This window comes from Trachypithecus francoisi, unplaced genomic scaffold, assembly GCF_009764315.1.
Source record: "Trachypithecus francoisi isolate TF-2019V2 unplaced genomic scaffold, Tfra_2.0 Lachesis_group10, whole genome shotgun sequence".
In the NCBI taxonomy this organism is placed as follows: domain Eukaryota; kingdom Metazoa; phylum Chordata; class Mammalia; order Primates; family Cercopithecidae; genus Trachypithecus; species Trachypithecus francoisi.
This window is the reverse complement of record NW_022681455.1, coordinates 12038090-12060089: the sequence shown is the minus strand read 5'-3', so window position 1 is coordinate 12060089 and position 22000 is coordinate 12038090. Positions and strand designations below refer to the sequence as shown.

The following is a 22000-nucleotide window of genomic DNA, read 5'->3' as shown; positions in this document are numbered from 1 at the left end:
TGCTAGAGGGAGGCGCTTCATTCCCCGGGCTGCCTGTGCCCCCCTTTCTGGCCCCTGCCCGGGGCTTTGATATTATCTAGTGCACCGCCTCCATCGGTTTCTACCTTGGGCTCTGCGCCGCTGAGAAGATAGACAGATCTTCCGCACTTCACATGCAGGTTCTGAGAGAGGCAAGCAGGTAGTCGCGGCAAAGGACCCACACTCCTTAGCCCCGCAATGAAAGAGGAACATTTGCACAGGCTTTCCGTTGCTACCTGGACTGAAATGAACAATACCCCTCTAGTGATCCTGGAGACTTGCACCATGTGGTCTTTCCTGTTAGACGCACAGAGGGAGGCCTCCTACATTAGATTCATTTTCCCTCCACCCGTAGCACAAACTTGTAAGATGGTGGTGGAATGTGTTTCCTGAGGCTTTGTTCGGGTTTTAGATCTCAGTTTGGAAGGTAAATATTACTTCCCTTCTGAGACAGTCCTGCAGCCTTGAAGAGACAAGAATAAACCTCTAAAGGCAACAAATTCTATAACATGCTTCACATACACCATAAATTCCCTTGTGGGTCGAAATAGCCGCGCACCTTTCCCCTCACATTATGGAAAGCTTGTAACTGTTAATTTTCTCTTGTTTGGACACTAGCAGACACTGGATATAGTTTTTCATTAGGTTAGCAGTCTCGGGACCATCACTAACAAAGCACTACAAAGGATTTTTTTTTTTTTTAACAGATTAGTAATAAAGAAGGATGGCAGTGTTTAGCAAGCAGGCTTACCTGTGCCTCCACTTTACACCAACAGAAGCTTGTGTTCAGGCCTTGCCCTCTGGGAGATTACAAATTAATGGAGACAGGATAAACACATGGAAAAATACCTAGAGGGAAATAAAAGATATAAGAGGCTTATAAACAGAGCCAATTAAAGTTATACAGTTATTTACATGATCGCTGAGAGGCTTCTGCGTGAGTAGAAGACAGGGTGAGCAGAGTCCCATCCTGAGGGTGAGTTCTCAGTGGGATATTGAAGGAGAGAAAGTTCACGATTTGGCAGTGGTGGAAGTACAGCATTCTAGAGGAAGGAAATAGCTGGAAGGTGAGAGCAAGTGAACTGTGTGTGATGGTTTTTCCACCGAGAGCAGAAAGTCTAAGCAAATGGGAAGCAAGTAACACCCACACCAGGACACTTTTGAGAATGAAAGGGAAGGTATTAATAATTATACTCAGGGCCGGGCGCGGAGGCTCACACCTGGAATCCCAGCACTTTGGGAGGCCGAGGCGGGCGGATCACACGGTCAGGAGATCGAGACCATCCTAGATAACATGGTGAAACCCCGTCTCTACTAAAAATACAAAAACTAGCCGGGCGTGGTGGCGGACGCCTGTAGTCCCAGCTACTCAGAGGCTGAGGCAGGAGAATGGCGTGAATGCGGGAGGCAGAGCTTGCAGTGAGCTGAGATCGCGCCACTGCATTTCCAGCCTAGGCGACAGAGCCAGACTCCATCTCAAAAAAAAAATATATATATATATATATATATAAATACACACACTCAGATGAGAGGTGTACACCTGGATTGCCCCAGGGCCAATGGGAAGGATGGGTTCTCTGGTAATGAACTAGGAAGATAGAATGCGCAGGCAATAGGCAACCAGAGAAGAGCCTACTCAGTCATCATTTGGAAAGAATTAAGACATGATATTACAAACAGTTGGTAGCCATTTGGAGACATCTGGCCTGAGAATGGTCTTTTTAAGGACAGTTATTGTTACTGATGGATTTAGGATCAATATGGAGGCTGGTTACAAAAACTGCAGTAACATTAGCAGTTGTAATAATGGTAGTGGTAGTGATTAACAGTTATCGAGAACTTACGACTTGCCATGTTTTCCTATATGAACTCATTGAATCCCTGCCATAAACCCACACTGTAGATGAAGCAACAGAGGCTTAGAAATACTACATAGTTAGGCCGGGTGCGGTGGCTCAAGCCTGTAATCCCAGCACTTTGGGAGGCCGAGACGGGCGGATCACGAGGTCAGGAGATCGAGACCATCCTGGCTAACACTGTGAAACCCCGTCTCTACTAAAAAAAATACAAAAAACTAGCCGGGCGAGGTGGCGGGCGCCTGTAGTCCCAACTACTCCGGAGGCTGAGGCAGGAGAATGGCGTAAACCCGGAAGGCGGAGCTTGCAGTGAGCTGAGATCCGGCCACTGCACTCCAGCCCGGGCAACAGAGCGAGACTCCATCTCAAAAAAAAAAAAAAAAAAAAAAAAGAAATACTACATAGTCTTCCAGGAGCTACAGAGCTGGTAAATGATAGAGCTATGATGGGGATCAAGAAAATATTCAGATGCTCAAAGTTTAAAGATTATATTTTGTGAAAACCAGATTTCAATAACTTTATAATATTCTACATCAATGGAGCGAATAAGAAAAGGGAATTTTAAAAAGTTTTTCAAATTTCAATGTGTCATGAAAATGATGGTCATCCTGGCATGCTATGAGGCTTAGGGGAAAGAGGATAAAATGTCTTTAATTTTAGCCATGTCTAGTTTTTAGAAAGATGATTTAATTCACATTTATGCCAGTACTGATACTGTTACCTGTAGGAGACATGCTATTAGAGGAAACCACGTCTCATTGAAAAGCCTCTCTTTCAATGACAAGTAATGACAGTTTAATGGGTAGTATTTGGTGTACTATCTGTAAAGAGGGGAAAGAAAACTAGATGTGACTGATAACTTGCAGTTCCTGAAAGAATTCCTCGTAAGCTATGTCCACAAGTGGCATACTGAGTAACCCTAGAAGAAGAATAGCATTCAATGAAAATGACCCAACCTTATCTGTAATCTAACAAGGTGGTATTTTTATTACAGTGGGCCCTGAGCTAATACAGTGTCCCACAGTACTAGAGGCTGGGAGTTCAAGATCAAGGCATCAGCAAGTTTGGCTTTCTCTGAGGCCTCCCTTCTTGGCTTGTAGACTGCCACCTTCTCTCTGTGTCCTCACATGGCCTTTCCCAGATGTAGTGCATGTACAGAGAGAGGGAGGAAAAGAGAGAGAAGGAGAGAGAGAATGGGCACACTGGCACTTTGGTGTCTCTTCTTTTAAGGTCGCTAATCCCATTAGATCGGGACCCCACCCTTATTACCTAATTTAACCTTAATTACCTCCTAAAGACTCTATCTCCAGATACAGTCACGTTGGGGGTTAGGGCTTCAACATGTCAATTGGCATGCTGGGGGAACAAATCAGTTCATAGCAGATACCAAGAGTATATTTACATAGAATTGTAGATAGAGTTGATGCCAGCCTAGGAAAGGGGCTTGTCAGTTGCTTGAGGAGGAGCTGAAAGACTTCATTCTAGACTTTCTTATTTCCATGAAGAATTACCCCTAAATAATTTGTGTAAATATTCTTTCACATTTTTAGTAAAATGATTCTCAAACTTCCTGTGGAAAGCTGTCTTGGTGCACACCTTTATTGCGCTATAAATAAAATGATTTTGTCGATTGCCGAAGGATTTAAGGGTCTTATTTTCCCCATTGTAATCACAATCTGAACACAGGTAAATTAAACATGATCTGTCCTATCTCAAGTGTGGATACCCCTTCCCCTAACCCATAGTCTCCGCCTCATCCTTCCATTAATTTCCTTTATAAAATCGCACAGTCTACACTTACCTTATTGGTTTCCATGTTTATTATCTCTCAACCCTCCACTAGACTATGAGGGCCATGAGTTTAGTGGCCACGCTTTGTTCCTCTCTGTCTCCCCAGCACCTAGAACAGTGTTGAAATAAATGTGTGTTGAATGAATGTTGTAGTTTGAGGCCTGCTCACCTTCCAGTTTAGTTGCTAAGCCTTTCATATCAGTAGACTAAGCCTAACTGCTTTCTTGCTTTTGCATTTTTCTTTAAACATCCTTTTTAAAATTTCTGGATTCAAAGTTATTATATATAACAGAGTTAAAGGGGATCTGCTCATTTTCTAGACTGGGAAGCCAGTATAAGGAGTAGTCATATGAAATAAATGACAGCATCACCAGCTGGTTCCTGGCAGAGCTTGACTAGAGAGCTCCCAGTCCATCCTCCCTCTCCCCTTCTTCCTGCTCCCAATTCCTTCCCCTTTTATGCCTTTCGTAATTCTCATCAGAAACTCCATTGCCTTTTGCTTTCTCTTAATCTTCATTCCTAGATTTTTAAAAAAGTTTTTTCTTTTTTTTTTTTTTGTGCATGGCTTAAACATGTAGTATGGATGGAAGGAAAGAAGGGAGAGAGGGAAGGAGAGAGGGAAAGAGGGAATACATGTGTATAAAATTAAGAAAACGCCAGGCACAATGGTTCACACCTGTAATTGCTGCACTTTGGGAGGCTAAGAGGGGCCAATTGCTTGAGCCAGGAGTTTGAGACCAGCCTGGGCAACATGGGGTAACCCTGTCTCTAAAAAAATACAAAAATTAGCCAGGCATGGTGGCGTGCACCCGTAGTTCCAGCTGCTTAGGAGGCTGAGTTGGGAGGATCCCTTGAGCCTGGGAAATCAAGGCTGCAATGAGCTGTGATCGCACCACTGCACTCCAGCCTGGGCTACAGAACAAGACCCTCTGTCCAAAAAAAAAAAAAAAAAATTAAGAAAAAATATGGCAGAGTAAGGGTCCAAAAAAGTGATTTATAAGAAAAACTATGAAACATGTACTTCTGGCTTATTCAATCCGCATTCCTTACCTTTTCTTTTTGAGTTGCTATAATATTTTATTTAAAGAGGGTTAAAAATCAGGCATATTTTCAGTGACTAACAGAGAACTACTTAGTAATATTCTTCTGCTCTAGAGAGAATTTACCAGTTCCAGAGTCTCCTACTAATAAAGAGTATATATTATGCACATACAAAGAGGCAACATCGTGACTAAAAGCATGGGCTTAAGAGCCAGCAAGCCTGGGTTGAAGCCCAGATCTGCCAGCTGCATAATTTGGGGCTATTTTTTTGACCTTCCTGTGCCTCCATTTTCTGATCTGTAAAGTAAATGCAATTGGAGTCTTCACAGAATAGCTGTGAATATTAGATGAATTGGTGTTTGAAAAGTGCTGAAGACCGTGCCTATCACATAGTTACAATGATCCCTCAGTGTTGACCAATGCTTTATTACATGTTTCGCACCAGACTAAGTGTGCTTTTACATGTGTTATGCTTTAAACCTTGACATAAGTCTCTGGAGACTTATCCAGAGAGGACCTGACAACCAAATCTAACACGATCCTCGATGGGATCCTGGAATAGAGAGAAGACATTAATGGAAAAACTGTTGACAACCAGATAAAGTCTGGAGTGTAGTTAATAGTGATGTCCCAATGTCAATTTCTTATTTTTGACAAATGTATCCTGGTAATGTAAGATGTTAACAATGAAGTAAACAGTAAGGGCATATGTACAGGGCTCTCTGTACAATCTTTACAAATTTTCTGTAAAGCTAAAATTATTCCAAAATGAAGTTTATTTTTTAAAAACACCAATAACCTGCTGCTACAGACACCATTACCCATGTGTTACTGATGAAGGAACTCAGGCTTGGGTTAAGTACCAAACCAAAGGTACAACTAGACCTGGCCTCACAGGGACCCTGATTGTCTGCAGAGAAGACCACATCCTAAATCCCTAGGCTACCCTACCACCCGGAAAGTCTGAGATTTCTTTTATATTCTCATTTGTGGCAGGCTGGGATCTGGAAAAGCAGGTGTGACCTAAACACAGTTATGAAACAAATAGTGTTTTTCCTTAAGCTCCGTTTCTCTTCTTTCAGATTCAATTCCCACCCTGATGGCCTGTCTACTATAACCTGATTTCAGGTTTAAAAAAATCATATATGTACATATGAAAAAAATACATGCACACATCTATGTATAATTCACCTTTCCATAATTTCAATTACCCACCGTTAACCATGGTCCTAAAATATTACAGCATTTTAAGAGAGAGAGAGAGACCATATTCATATATGACTTTTATTACAGTATATTGTTACAATTGTTCTAGTGTTAGTTATTGCTAATTTATAACTGTGTCTACTTTTTAAATTAAATTTTATCATAGCTATGTATGTATAGAAAAAAACAGTATATATGGGCCAGGCACAGTGGCTCATGCCTATAATCCTAGCACTTTGGGAGGCTGAGCAGGCAGATCACCTGAGGTCAGGAGTTCAAGACCAGCCTGGCCAATATGGTGAAACCCCATCTCCACTAAATATACAAAAAAATTAGCCAGGTGCAGTGGTGCACACCTGTAATCCAAGCTACTCGGGAGGCTGAGGCAGGAGAATCGCTTGAACCCAGGAGGCGGAGGTTGGGGTGAGCCGAGATCGTGCCACTGCACTCCAGCCTGGGCGACAGAGTGAGACTTTGTCTCAAGAAAGAAAATAAAAAGAAATCATAAAACAGTATGTATATATATATATATAGAGAGAGAGAGAGAGAGAGAGAGAGAGGTTTTGGTACTATCTGAGGTTTCAGGCATCCACTGTGTGTCTTGAAGCATATTGTATAAATGAAACTTGGAACTATTTTATATATATATATGTAGAAACTTTGTGTATATATATACACATACACACATATATGCACACACCTATATTATATATTTATGTATGTGCATATGTTTTAATAAGGGCTGTGTTTATATGTCCAAATTTATGGGATTTCAGCATCAGTAGATGGGTATACTGGGCACCTGGACCAGACTACAGGACAGGATTCCTCGCAATTCTAAAGCATTTCAAATTTCCCATCTAAATCATAATAAGTAAACTTTCCTTGTTGTTAATAAACTCCCAACACCACAACTTCACCCCCACTAGCTTTACAAGTACCCCTTTTTTTGCAAACACATCTCAGTTCCCAATATCTACCTCCTACATTAACATCTATCTCCCCAAACCTTACCAGATCTCAAACTCACCAGCTTCTGACTCTGTAAATATGCTGCCAACATAAGTAGCTTTCTCCAAATGCCTGCTCATTGAATCAAATTTTGCAGATGAATTGTTTCTGGTAAACAACACTTAAACTACTCATTTTTTCATTTCCCTAAACTTTCTGCTATACTATTTCATACTATTTCGTTTGTAAATGCACACAATTAAATTTCCAGTTTTAAATGTATTGGCATCTCCTTTTCATGGCAGTTCCTATTGTGCCAAAATGTCTGTGGACATCAATATAAAGGAACCCACGAGTCTAGAGTCAAAGTCCAACTTGGGAAAAGTTGGAGAAAGGGCAATAGATAAAACGGACTTTCTGGAAGCTAAGGAAAATGAAAGGGACATGAATTCACAGGTGAGAGAGATGAGCCAGAGAATGGAAGATAAGAGTAAGCCACTAATAACAGGATGAGAATAGCCTATGGTGAGCTTTAACATGTTCCAAGGGCTTTTTAAATTTCAGCTGTTTTAATTTCTGCCAAAGGAGGTGGAGCTTGATTTATGGCAGATGATTGAAAATGGAACTAGCGTTATAATAAGGCATCTAAATAAGGCTATCTGTGTGTATGCATGTGTGTGTGTGTGTGTGTGTAGTGCATATCAGCTAACCAGATGGCTGTCTAACCTAAAGACAGTGTAGACGTTACTTGTAAGATTTTTTTTGCTACTAATGGGTTATGCACATGAGGTTCGGTAATTATAAAAAATATTGATGCAAGCAGGAAATCTTGGCACGGCAGCAGTGTGTAGTTCTCAGAGCAGGAGTAACAGGACACACACATTTGTCTTCGGCTCGCTACTCATACAACTGTCGTTTCCAACTGTTGTGGAACCTTCTGGTTGCAAAATTCCATCCCTCACATAGTAACAAGAGAGTCAAAACAGTCCCTCCCTCCGGAGCTTTGATCACACAACAGTTTTGTAACCATGTTCTCTCAGAAAGTTCCATAGTCCACCCGTCTGGAACAAAATAAAGTGATTTCCAGAAAGGTAAATCAGACATTCTCTCACAGGAGTTTTCTGCTATTTTTAGTACTCTAAAAGCATAGTTTTCTATTGCCTCAGGTTTGATTTGGGGGAGTAGGATGGCTACCCTATGAATGTTCTTCAAAAATATTTTTCTACTGTCTTAATAACCATTCCTTTTGGTATCTAGTCTGAGCAACTGATTATCTTGCATCCATTTTCATACAATTAAAACAAATTCACACAATTTAAAATTGAAAACTCTAATGATATTTCTTATTAAGAAAGCTCCTAATTTCTTATTAAGGGAACAAAAGTCTTGTCCCAAATCAATTATTATTCAAAAAAGTTTCCAAACATAAGTTGTTTTATGACAGTGACCCATGATTCATATTCCTCAAAGGCCAAACTGCCATTCTGCAATAAATTACAACAAAACATTTTGTGTCTGTGTTCACAAATGCAAAGAAAGCCAGAATACTATTGGGCAGTACTTAAATGAGAAATTCTGGGATGCTACGGAAATAATAGCAGGTGTCAAATAATATGGATTTCTTGCTACTAAAATCTCCTTGAAGCATGCTTGATTTTTCCTGGTAACCTAAATCAACAGTAATATTGAGAAGTCATCATGCAATATTGACCAGTTGCATAGCAGATACGTCAAAGGAACGATTCTTCTAAGTTACACTGGAGGTCCTGAAAACAAAGAAATATTAATGTTTCTTACCACTGCAAAATTCCATCTCAGATACATTGCTAATTAGCAACCTAAGTTTAATATGCAAAAATACCAAATGACATTTGACAGTGTCCCCATCTGTAAAATGGGGCGATAATAACCTACTCCTTAGGAATACTTTGCAAAAGAGCAATGAGTGCTTATTAAGTAATCTGGAAGTATCTGCCGCTGTGAGTATCTAAATAGCTCCTTTCCTTTCTATCTTTCCACTATGTGTAATGTCTCCTTTATCTTATTCTTCTATGTCTCCTCATTATATCTTCCTTTTGTTTTTCACTGATTAGTAACTGGATTTATTTTTAAGCAAGCATTTATTTACATACTTGTAACTACTGGCCATTCTACTGCTCTATTTTCTTTTTTCTTCTTTGCTTCTTAATTTGAAGTGAATGACTTATGTTAAACCCAGGACAATATTTTTCTAGATGCTATGAAGATGGTGAATTGGAAATCTACCCTCCTAAATTCACTTACAATTACTTCTATAAATATTGATAGTTAGAGTGGCTTTGATTTCACTGGATGAAAATTACTACACACTCTCTCTTTCCTCTAGTTTATATTGCCCTGACACCTGGCTTCTTGAATGTAGATGATCTGACTGATTAAAATCAGAATTATCTCTTTACAACCACCCATTACCTACAATTCTGACATCATTCCCCAAAACATTTTTATAATCCCTCTGTTTTCGCCTTAACCAAGGCCTTCCTGCCTATTTTCTCAACTCTAACTCATTGCTTTATTTCATTTAGAAAATGTGAGATTTTAGCAACTTTCATTACATTATTATTATGACTCTAAAATGTAGAGGTCCAATGTGACATATTTTAAAACTTTTCCTCACTCTTCTTTGAAAAACTTGCTGAAGGTGAAAAGCAAGTACATCTCGTATTACATTTCATAAAAACTACTCAACAGATTCTTCCAGTGTTGCCAATATTAACATCTAAGAGTGTCTGGGGAGAGAATGCAGTTGTCTACCATGACATCAACTTGGAAAAGATAGGGCTAGAGTCCAAACATTCCTAGCTTCTCTTAATCAGGCACACCACCCTAATTATCTCCTAAAAAGAATGCCGCCATCATGTAACTCCCGCACTGAAGAAACCGAGTCACTTCCCTCTAACTACAAGATACACATTCCCTAGCTGGTCTTTAAACCTCTATATGATGCAAGCAATCACCTGAAAACATTGTGCTTACTTACTTCCCTAAATGAAGCCTTCACTCCAGCTAAACAGCTTCACTCAGTGTTCCTGCAGTACGTTTGGTGCTTCCTTTCTACATATTACTGTTTCAGTCACCATCATTGCACAGAAGGCTTGCTTTCCTCCTCTTTGCTCATCCAAATGCTCTAAGTCATTCTCTCTAAGATCTAGGTGAATTGTACCGTTTCTAGGAGCACTTCATGAAGTGATCCACGAGGCTCATATAAAATTGGCAGGCTGGGTGCGGTGGCTTGTACCTGTAATCCTGGCACTTTGGGAAGCCGAGGTGAGTGGATCGCTTGAGCCCAGGAGTTGGAGACCAGCCTGGGCGACATGGTGAAACCTCATCTCTACAAAAAATACAAAAATTAGCCAGAGGTGTTTGTAGTGCCAGCTACCCGGGACGCTGAGGTGAAAGAATCACCTGAGCCCAGGGAGGTCAAGGCTGCAGTGAGCTGTGATCACGCCACTGCACTCCAGCCTGGGTGACAGAGTGGGACCCTGTCTCGAAAAAATAATAAAAATAAAAAATAAAATAAAATTGACATACTCCCAGTTAATCAATTATGCCTGTCCCTTTAACTGCTATCGTTTCACTTTTTCTAGGTTTCCATTTTCTGGTCTAAATTGTTTAGAACACACAATTCTATCTTATACATGCAGCCTTTCCTTCCCTTACATCTCCTTTATTCATTAATTACTAATCAACTCTACATGTTATCCATGAACCGTCCTTCCAGGGAAATTAGTCTATTGATTATTGTATCTAGGGTTTTTAAATGTGTTTGTTTGTTTCGTTCCTGTTGAGAAATATAGATAAGTGGTACCTTCTACTGCTAACATTGACACCTCATTGGGTTTTACTTCCTACCTGCAAAGTGTCTGCGTTAGAACTGCTCACTAACGTCCACTCTAGGTTAAAGAATCTGCGGTTTGGTTCATCTACTTCAAAGATTGGTGAATATTTTCATTGAATACTTTGAGAATACAAAACGTAATCACGAACTTCACCTTTTTAGATTTTAGTTGCCTTTTCAGTTGCCTCTTGACCTCCAAACTTCTTACAAGCTTAATCTACAGTAGCCCCCATTCTCTCTGCATCAACGTAATGCCCTTTCCTCTGGCACAATAGTCATTCTCTCAAGCTTCCACTACATCAGAAATGTCATGGGTCAATCACATTGAACGTTTGTATAACTCTTCATTTTCCAAAATGCTTTCACTTAACTTTGTGTATCATGGTGGATTTTAAGCTCCACTCCTGGCTATGTGTTATGTCTCTCTTGCACTTCTCTCTTCTTTTATCCTCACATCAATTTATCCTGCCTTAACATATTGACATATCCTTGAGAGTTACCCAGTACCCTTTAGACAACAGGTGAAGTATTTGCAAAAACTATTCCTGATTTTACTGAGGAAATTGATGCTCATAGAAGATGTCCTAGGACTTGTCCAGATCTCCACACCCATTACATGACAGAGACAGGATTTAACTCAATTTTTTCTGACTTCAAATTTACTACACTTCCATAAAATCATGGCTTGCTTCTGCAGTAAGTGGTCTGTTTCTTCCTTTCTAATTTAGTGGTTAATGGATAAAACTCAGGACTTTCTTTTTCTTTTCTTTTTTTTTTTTTTTTTTTTTGAGATGGAGTCTCACTCTGTTGTCCAGGCTGGAGTGTGCAGTGGTGAGATCTTGGCTCACTGCAAGCTCCGCCTCCTGGGTTCAAGTCATTCTCCTACCTCAGCCTCCCCAGCAACTGGGACTACAGGCACACACTGCCACGCCCGGCTAATTTTTGTATTTTTAGTAGAGATGGGGTTTCACCTAGTTAGCCAGGATGGTCTCGATCTCCTGACCTTGTTATCCGTCCACCTCAGCCTCCCAAAGTGCTGGGATTACAGGCGTGAGCCACCGCGCCTGGCCGCCTTTATTTTTCATTTCTTTCTAACTGACCCGACACCTCACATGCTTCCAACTTGTCCTAAACTCAGCTGTCAAAATTAGAACCATCACAATCTTCTCCTCAAATATTTTCCTATTTACTTACAGTCTAAATTCTAAATTTAACATGGAATTCAAAGCCCTCTGTTATCAACCTCTAACTATCTTTACAATCTTACCCATCCATTCATTGGGCAAATCTTTATTGAGTATCTGTTATATGCCAGGTGATGTTCTAGTATTGGGAATGGTGAATAAGGCATATTCTAGGCAATAAGATGCCTGCTGTCTTGGAGTTAACATTCTTACTCTTTGTTCTTCATTATAATTAATGAATTGCAACCATCCAATCATGCTGAGACACTTCCTATCTTCATACTTTTTCTCATGTTGGTCCCAGCTATCTGGTCTACAAATTTCCATATTCAACAAGCGGACTTCTGGATCTTGTTTCTTTTGTACTGTCATATGTATGTACTATCCTTTCTCTCTGCCCTAGTTCTTTTTTATTTATTGATATAAGCACATAAAACATATTTTAAATATATGTCATGTTCACTTGCAAGCAACATAAGGAAGAAAATCATGGTGTATTCCTTCCATATTTACCTTTCCCATGGAACTTTGCATGTGGTAATCATTCAATAAATGTTTATTCACACAACCCTATGAATGAATTAACAAGTAGAAAGGTATAATCATTATCAGAAAAGTTATCTACCTTGGCCATATCACCTAAAATGATTCACCCAAAGATTTTAGGAGTATATCTTTTCATCTCAATGTTTTCTTTTGCTTTTCATTTACATCAATGTATAATATTTCATCAGAGTTTAAAGAGTCAGATTGTTTTATGGCACATTAAGAAAAAAATGCTGTTTCTTGCCATCTCTGCTGTCACTATTTCCCACTCCCTAGACAAAAACCTTTTCAACTCTTTTACCAATTGTTTAATATTTATATTTTCATCTCTAAATAAAGTGTAATTTTTGACTTTTCAATTTTAGACTATCTGTTGCCTTCTCACTCTGAAATGTGGAGCTTTAGCTCTCTTTTTGTGCTGCTCCCTCTGTTCCCAAGCACACACAGTTACATTGCTGTCCCCAGTGCCCCATGTAAATTATTGCTTTGGTTGGGTCAACAGTCGGTGTTTACAGGTCCATTATCACTCAGACTAAGATTACTATTCACAGCTAAGCCGTACGATACGCTGTGAGTATTTTTCCCTTTTTGTGCTTCCATAAAGAGCATCATTGCTTAGTTTGTGTATTTGCTTGGCTTTCTGTGTACATCGCACAATGACATTTCAGGCAACGACAGACAGCATATACGACAGTAGTCCTATCAGATTATAGTGAAGCTGAACAATTCCTATCACCTAGTGATGTCTTGATGATCGCGTGTGTGTGCAGGCCAAGGCCAATGTGTGTGTTTATGTCTTACTTTGTACCAAAAAAGTTTAAAGAGTAAAAAATAAAAATAGAAAAAAGTTTATAAAATACAAAGAAAGAAAATATTTTGTACAGCTGTACAATGTGTTTGGATTTTAAGCTAAGTGTTATTCCAAAAGAGTCAAAAAGTTTAAAAAAATTAAAAGGTTTATAAAGTTAAAAAGTTACAGTAAGCTCAGGTTAATTTATTACTGAGGAAAGAAAATTTTAAAAAATGAATTTAGTGTAGCCTAAGTGTCTAGTGTTTATAAAGGTCTGAAATAGTGTACAGTGAGGTCCTAAGCCTTCACAGTCACTCACCATCACTCACTGACTCATGCAGAGCAACTTCCAGTCCTGTGAGCTCCATTCATGGGAAGAGCTCTATCTAGGTGCATCATTTTTAAAACCTTTTATATTGGCCAGGCACGGTGGCTCATGCCTGTAATCCCAGCACTTTGGGAGGCAGAGGTAAGCGGATCACGAGGTCAGGAGATGGAGACCATCCTGGCTAACATGGTGAAACCCTGTCTCTACTAAAACTACAAAAAATTAGTCGGGCGTTGTGGCTCACGCCTGTAATCCCAGCTACTCAGGAGGCTGAGGCAAAAGAATCACTTGAACCCGGGAGGCGGAGGTTGCAGTGAGCCGAGATCGCATCACTGCACCCCCGGCCTGGGCGACAGAGCAAGACTCCATCTTAAAAAAAACAAATACAAACAACAACAACAACAAAAACCCTTTTATACCGCATTCTTACTGCACCTTTTGTATGATTAGATAGGTTTAGATACACAAATACTTACGCTTGCGTTCCAGTTGCCTACGGTATTCAGTACAGTGACATGCTGTCCAGGTTTGTAGTCTAGGAGCCATAGGCTGTCACATACAGCCTAGGTGTGTAGCAGGCTCTACCAAGGACACTCCATGATGTTAGCAGAACAAAATGGCCTAATGACACATTTCTCAAAATGTATTCCTGTCATTAAAAAACACATGACTGTACTTAGTAATTCAACCTAAGACCGGTAAATGTCATCTCAACACCTTCAAACTAACCTAATGCAGTATTAATTGGGTCCTATCCAATAGCTTTCCCCTAGAGCTTTCTGACCTGTATTCTCAAGTCACACCCTAGGCTGACTCCACGGTGTTTATGGGATCCCTTTCACCACCATCCCTGAGATTGACTTCTCCCATTTCTCAAGTGGGTCACAATTTCCCGGATCCCACCCCTTCCTTCTTTTTGAGGTTATTCCCGCATTTTGGGTGGTCCCATACTCCAGGGCTTCCTAACAAAGGATCCACAGCAAACAAAACATTTTGAGGTCTTGGAAATCGGAGAATGTCTTTATTCTACCTTCATGCCTAATTTATAGATTGGCTGGATAGAGAATTCTAGAATAAAATGAATTTTTCCACATAATTTCGAAGGCATTAAATTCATTGTCTTCTAGCTTCCAATATTTCTACTATGAAATGTCAAGTCACTATGAATCTTGATTCTTCTTATAAAATATCTTCTTTCTAGAAGCTCACAATATATTCTCTTCATCTCAGAGTTTCAAAAATGTCCTAATGATGTGTCTTAATGTTGGTGGGTTTTTTTGTTTGTTTTTTGTTTTTTGAGACGGAGTCTCGCTCTGTCGCCCAGACTGGAGTACAGTGGTGTGATCTCGGCTCACTGCAAGCTCCGCCTCCTGGGTTCATGCCATTCTCCTGCCTCAGCCTCCCAAGTAGCTGGGACTACAGGCGCCTGCCGCCAAGCCCAGCTAATTTTTTTTTTTTTTTTTTTTTCTGAAGAGATAGGGTTTCACCTTGTTAGCTGGGATGGTCTTGATCTCATGACCTCCTGATCCACCCACCTTGGCCTCCCAGGCATAAGCCACTGTGGCCGACCTTAATGTTGGTTTTTAAATTATTTCTGGTGCTGGATCTGTGTGGTTTATTTTGATCTAAAAAGTCATGTTCTTTCATTTGGGGGAAATGTTTTTGGATTGTTCCACTGATGATTTCCTATTCTCTATTTCTTGAGTTGTCTCTTTGCGGAACTCCTGTCATATAGACGTTGGACCTGCTGGACATATCCTGTATTTTTTTCTTATCTTTTATCCCTTATTTTTTATTTTTGCTCTGCTTTTAGAAGATTTCCTCTAATTTATCTTCCAACTCTTCTGTTGCTTTTTTTACTTTCACAATTCCATTTTAAATTATTTTAAAGTTCTTCTTCCTCAAAATATTCTTTTTCTAAAATAGCACGCTTTTCTTGTCTTTTACATGCAGTATCTTATCTGAACGTATTAAGGATCATTTTCAAATGTTATGCTCTCCTCCTGCTTCTGTTTTCTCCCATTGCTTTTTTCCCTGATTGTTTGTTTCCGTGTCTCCTATACTAGAATCCTATCCTAGTAATCCTTGTGTGGCTACTCCTACTAGGCATGGGTGCACTAAAAGCTGAGAGGCCAGGTGTGGTAGCTCATGCCTGTAATCCCATCATTATGGGAGGCCGAGGTGGGTCGATCACCTGGGGTCAGGAGTTTGAGACCAGTCTGACCAATGGTGAAACCCCATCTCTACTAAAACTACAAGAATTAGCCGGGCGTGGTGGCACACACCTGTAGTCCCAGCTACTCAGAAGGCTGAGACAGGAGAAATGCTTGAATCCGGGAGACGGAGGTTGCAGTGAGCCGAGATCGCGCCACTGCACTTCAGCCTGGGCAACAGAGCTGACTCGGTCTCAAAAAAAAAAAAAAAAAGGAAAAAAAAAAAGTCGACTGGAGGAGGAGTGTGTGACTAGTTATTGACCAGGGACTTCACTGTATAGTGGCCTGCCTACTGGAGTCCTCACTGGCAATATTTTCAGATCTTTTCTATTGGGCTGGTCAAATTCCCCAGAGAAGACTTCTATTTGTCTGCCTAGGTAATATGTGTCTGTGTATGCTCGTGTATCACTCACAAGAGTGTGTGTACTTAGCAAACAGTGTTCCAACCTAGAAAAGGTTAAGAAATATGAAGAGTTTTTGCATTTAGTGTGTAAGCTCAGCTGCCCACTTTTTAGTTCGAATCCTCTGTGTGTCTGTCTCCAGGAAATAAATCTCTTAGATCTTCTGCTAAGATGGGTAGTTGTTTCATGAAGTGGGGAGGAGATGAGAAGAGCCAGCTGCTTCTTCAGCAACCCTACTTGCAACAGAACTTCCAGAGATATCTGATGATGCTCATTCTTGGATTTGTACTTGAAATTAAAAACAAAACAAAACAAAAAATCAGTCTGCTTCTCAGCTCTCTCTGAAGTTGGCTGAGAATCCAGCTTTCTCAGATCTCCTCCCAGCTTCCAAGTTTCTGTTGCTGTTGTCTCCATTCTTGTTTATTTTGTCTTTGTGTGCTGTGTCTTTCAAAAAAAAAAAAAATTATTGCCATTCGAGCAGTAGCATTGAGCTAAATGCTAATGGTTAATCTGCCATCTTTAAATATCCTAGAGTATCTCTTTACAGTGGAAAAAATACCTGGGTTATTGTTTAATAATTAGTTATTTTTGAACATGAACTTTCATAAAAACAGAACTTTAAGAAAAATGTAATTGTTCTTGTAATTTCTCTTTTGTCTGGGAGAAAAAATGATTGCTAGACAGTTACCATCAATGAGTAAAAATGTAAGAAAAACAAGTAATGTTTAAAAATTTTTTTTTGTTGTTGTTGAGACGGAGTCTCACTCTGTTGCCGGGGCTGGAGTGCAGTGGCCGGATCTCAGCTCACTGCAAGCTCCGCCTCCCGGGTTCACGCCATTCTCCTGCCTCAGCCTCCCGAGTAGCTGGGACTACAGGCGCCCGCCACCTCGCCCGGCTAGTTTTTTGTATTTTTTTTTTTTTTTAGTAGAGACGGGGTTTCACAGTGTTAGCCAGGATGGTCTCGATCTCCTGACCTCGTGATCCGCCCGTCTCGGCCTCCCAAAGTGCTGGGATTACAGGCTTGAGCCACCGCGCCCGGCTAAAATTTTTTAAAAGCAGAAGAAAAACATTTTTCTTAATCTTAAATGTTTTTATTGTTAAAAAACATAACTTCATTCTTGTTTTATTTAATCTGTATCCTGTTAAACTGGTCATTCTGAATCTATGGCTTTTCAGAGGGCTGGCATTGCTATTCTAATATGTACCTGTGCCTCTGAGGTTCCTGTAGGTTAGTTTTTGCTGGGCAGAAAACTGCCATTACTAGCACTGAATTTCAATGACTTCCTACAGGCAAACACCTGGAGGCAATTACCTGTACTTGTCTGCTAGCGGATGCAAATATGCTTTAGGATAGGAAAACTATGTCTGATTTTTAAAAAATGAATCCACCTCCTTTGTGTAATGTTTTACTTGTGTCGGAATAAAATGCTAGCTTATCCAGTCCTGGAATTTATCCATTAACCAATTACATGTTGGTCAATCCACTTTTTTAGCACAGAATTTCCAAACATTAGTGATTTTCTATTATCCTTACTCACCTTCTGATGTCAAAGCTCTTTTGCTGTCTTACAGGATATGGGTCAGTGACAATGTGGGAAGGAACAAGAAAAATCAATAACCTACATTTTAATGTGAAATGACAACATGTTTAACTTTGACTACAGACTTCCCAGGCATGGTTCAGGAGAGAATGCGAGAACATGTAAAATACATCATTCTTTATATTATGTTGATGCATAAGTAATTGTGGTTTTTTCCATTAATGTACATGTGGACTTAGTAATATTTTAATTTAACTTAGATTGATTTAATTAACACATTTATTTACCTATTAGTTTCTTTTTTAAAAATGGAGCCTTGATCTGTCACCCAGACTGGAGTGTAGTGGTGTGATCATAGCTCACTGCAGCCTTGAGTTCTTGGGCTCAAGCGATCCTCCTGCTTCAGCCTCCTGAGTAGCAGGACTATAAGCATGTGCCACTATATCTGGCTAATTTTTATTTTTTATTTTTTTGTAGCGGCAGGACCTGGCTCTGTGGCCCAGGCTGGTTTCAAATCCTGGTCTCAAGTGATCCTCCTGCACAGGCTTCCCAAAGTGTTGGGATTATAGGAGTGAGCCACTGCACCTGGCCAATATTTTATACACCTAGATATAATCTCTGGAGAAAATCTTGGGGATGACTGCTACTTTAGCTAAGCCATGAATGCTCTGCATTTAAATTTAAATGTAGAATTAGGGCCAAGCATGGTGATGCATGTCTGTAATCTCAGCTACTTGGGAGGCTGAAGTGTGAGGATCCCTTGGGTTTAGGAGTTCGAGATAAGCCTGGGCAACCCAGTGAGACCACTGTCTCATATTAAAAATGAAAAAAAAAAAAAGAGATAAATGTAGATTTAAATTGCACTCTTAGAAATATCAGACAAAAAAACACTTTTAAAGATTTAAAATTATTTGTACTAAATAATAATGATTTATGGTTTTATAGACTACTGCAGTTAGGGCAGACCAATTATTATGCATGCAAGAAGACCCCTTGTTCTTCAGTGCAAGTTCAAAGTTTCACATCTTTCTAATTTTATTCTTATTCAGACAAAACTATAGATGATTACCACACTTTAAAACTTCCTTATTTTCAGTATAACCAAACTATTACATAAATTTTGATGGAAGTTTCATTTCTTTCCTTCATTCTTCTTTCTGTAATATCTCTCATTTTTACATTTAGTGAATCATTTAAAAAATTCATATTTTTTTCTGCTATTTATGAGTACAGCTTCCTAGAGCCTTTAATTCTTGTTTTATAGATATATCTAACAATTTGGTTCCTCCTAGGATATCTTTCAAATTTCTACTGTACACATTACTAATGTATAAAATTTCTGTTTCATTATACAAGGCCTTCTAAGAGCTCCTGTCAAAAATACTGCTGTAAAAAAATCCTGTTTTTTATAGTTTTAGTGTTACAGTTAGCTATTGCATTCCCAAAGACTTGATGTTTAATAAAGCAAGGACTGTGACCAACAATATGCTGTGAAAATGAAACTATGCTTACAGCTTTCTTTAATGACTTAAAATACTATCATATTTTGCTCCAACCTCTACAGAATTTTAGAGCCAGAAGGAACCTTAGAGATGATGAGAACTTAACATCTGGATTTCACAGGTGAGAAATGGAGACCTTGACTGGGGAACTTTCTCGGGTCACACAACTAGTTATCCACTTTCAGCTTGGTCTTCTTTCCATTTTCATTTGCCTCCTAATAAAAGATCTGTTGGCTCAGACTCAATGTTTGGCCCAGTGTCTCATGTTGAAATAGCCTCCATCTTCGGTCGGGCAAGGTCACTCACGCCTGTAATCCCAGCACTTTGGGAGGCCTAGGCGGGCAGATCACCTGAGATCAGGAGTTCAAGACCAGCCTGACCAATGTGGTGAAACCCCATCTCTACTAAAAATACAAAAATTAGCCAGGCGTGGTGGCGCACACCTGTAATCCCAGCTACTTGGGAGGCTCAGGCAGGAGAATCGCTTGAACCCGAGAGGCGGAGGTTACTGTGAACTGAGACGGCATCATTGCACTCCAGCCTGGGCAACAAGAGCAAAACTTCATCTCCCGCCCTGCCAAAAAAAATTAAAACAATAAAAAAAATAAATAAATGAAATAGCCTCCATCTCCTTCCACCCCTCAGAGGAGTCTCTTCTCATTCAAACTCTGCCTTTCCTTGATGATCAGATGATGACCTTTGGCTGAAGCATTGCCTGATCCCATTCTCCTCTGAATTCCTGGGAAATTTTATTCACACTTTCAGTGGTTAAGTGGTTAAATACAAATTTTAATCTTTTGCTATTTATAAGGCACCTAAAACATCATGATGTATTAAGTACAAAAATGTAAAAATGAGTAAATACATGCCAGGTGAAACTTAATTTAAGGAATGCTAGTTGGCAAGAAAAAAGGCAGGAAGTACTGATAAATGCTACAATATGGACATAATTCAAAAATATTGTGTTCAGTGAAAGAAGCCAAGCTTACATGTTGTATGAGCTCATTTATATGAAATGTCCAAAAGAAAAATGCAGATAATAAGAGACAGAAACTGCATTACTCATTGTCTATGGCTGGTGATGGAATGGAGAGTGATGGTGTGAAGTTTCTTCTTAGGATGATGGAAATGTTTTAAAATTGGATTTTGTTGATGGTTGCACAACTCCTTAAATAGAGTAAAATTATTATTAAATTGTACACTTAACACGTACATTATATCGCAACAAAACAGTTTTTAAAAACATCAGTTTAAAGTGATAAACATAAAATGGGACCCAAATAGATTATTTTATACTGGTATAATAAAACTTTGAAAGTCATAAAGTGTTATATGCTAAGTAGCATTGCTTGAAATATACACATTTAAAAATTAGAAAAATTCACCTTCAAAGAAAATTATGGAATTCACACCTATAGCATGATTTCGTTTTTTTCTTTTTAAAACCTCAATATTCATTTGTATGCATCTGTTAAAAGACAACATTAAGTTAACACTTCAGGAGGAAAGAACTGGAGGGGACCGCTTGGACAAAGATGTTAAAATTTTGTATCATTTCTTATTTAACTTTTACAATGAGCTTATTACTGTAGTAATTAAAATAAAATCCTCATCAACTCAGTCTTTAAGTTGAGCCAAGCAAAACATCAAGCAGACAATAACAGAAGCATGAATGTGAAGGATCGAATAGTAAAATTAGTACTGATGGTTAATGGACATGAAGAAAAACTTTGTTCCTTAGAGAGACCTACTTTTCTGGCAGCTGCAGAATCACAGATTATTTACATCAGTTATGCAAATCGGGCCACCAGCTCTGATCTGTCAGAGAGAAACCCTGAGCCTGCGCTTTCCCGCTTTCCCTCAGGCTGGATACCAGATAAGGCATGGCCTCAAAGATGTCCATTCTGCGGATGCAAAATAGAAATAAAATAAAACGATGGTTGTTTTTATAATTAGTTCCCAACGTTTTTGAGCAGGCGTTTTTGGAAAGCTCCTATGTTTCCAGAACATTCATTTGAGAACACGCATTGTGGAATGTGCCCCCTCCAAGGCCAGGTCACTCAGCGGGGTTTACAGCTGGGCAGGCGCCTTTAGGAGGTGGGTGAGATGGCTGACTAGTACCATCACTTCTATCACACGAGTTACCAATATTTTACCACCCCTCCATTCCCCACAGGCTGTGAAGCCAAACGGAACAGCTGGGCACGCACAGGGAGGATGTCTGTACCGCTGTTGTTCTAGGTTTGTTGGCCCGGGCGGGAATCAAGGAATCCAGGGGCTAACTTGTCCTGCTCCAAGAAGCAAAAGAGCCCAGGCCATTGCTGACTGTGGCGCTGTGATTTTTGTTATCTTCACTCCTTTCCAGAATGGACGTTTTCTTTGAGAGTGGCCTCAATAAATCATAGTGAAGCTAATTTGATGTTGGTTATGAGTTGTTGTTGTTAAGAATTATGCCACTCTTAAGGCTAGTGAGGAAGAACTAGAGATTAAATTTGGAAACCAGGACCCATCCAGAGAACCTATGGCAGCCTATTTCAGAGGAAAATTTTTCAGAGAAAAATTGTAATACACTTCCCAAAGCGGAAGTGGTATTGATAGTTTTTTTAAGACCACAATGCTATAAATGCAATCAAAGATTTTAAATTGGAAAAAAACTCCAAAACTGTTCTTTCTGCCCCAAATCCAACTATTTGAAAATATCAAGACACCCTCCTAAATAAGACTTAAGTCAAAAAAGGAATCAAATATGTTGTTA

At 39.5% G+C, this 22000-nt stretch overlaps 1 long non-coding RNA gene across 1 annotated transcript; it reads left to right on the top strand.

The window, feature by feature from the left end:
* Positions 1-7456: 7456 nt before the first annotated feature.
* LOC117088653 lies at positions 7457-21699 on the top strand. The gene is made up of 3 exons (XR_004439262.1): positions 7457-7954; positions 19308-19366; positions 21422-21699. It is a non-coding gene; the product is annotated as an uncharacterized LOC117088653 (long non-coding RNA).
* The last annotated feature ends 301 nt before the right edge of the window (positions 21700-22000 follow it).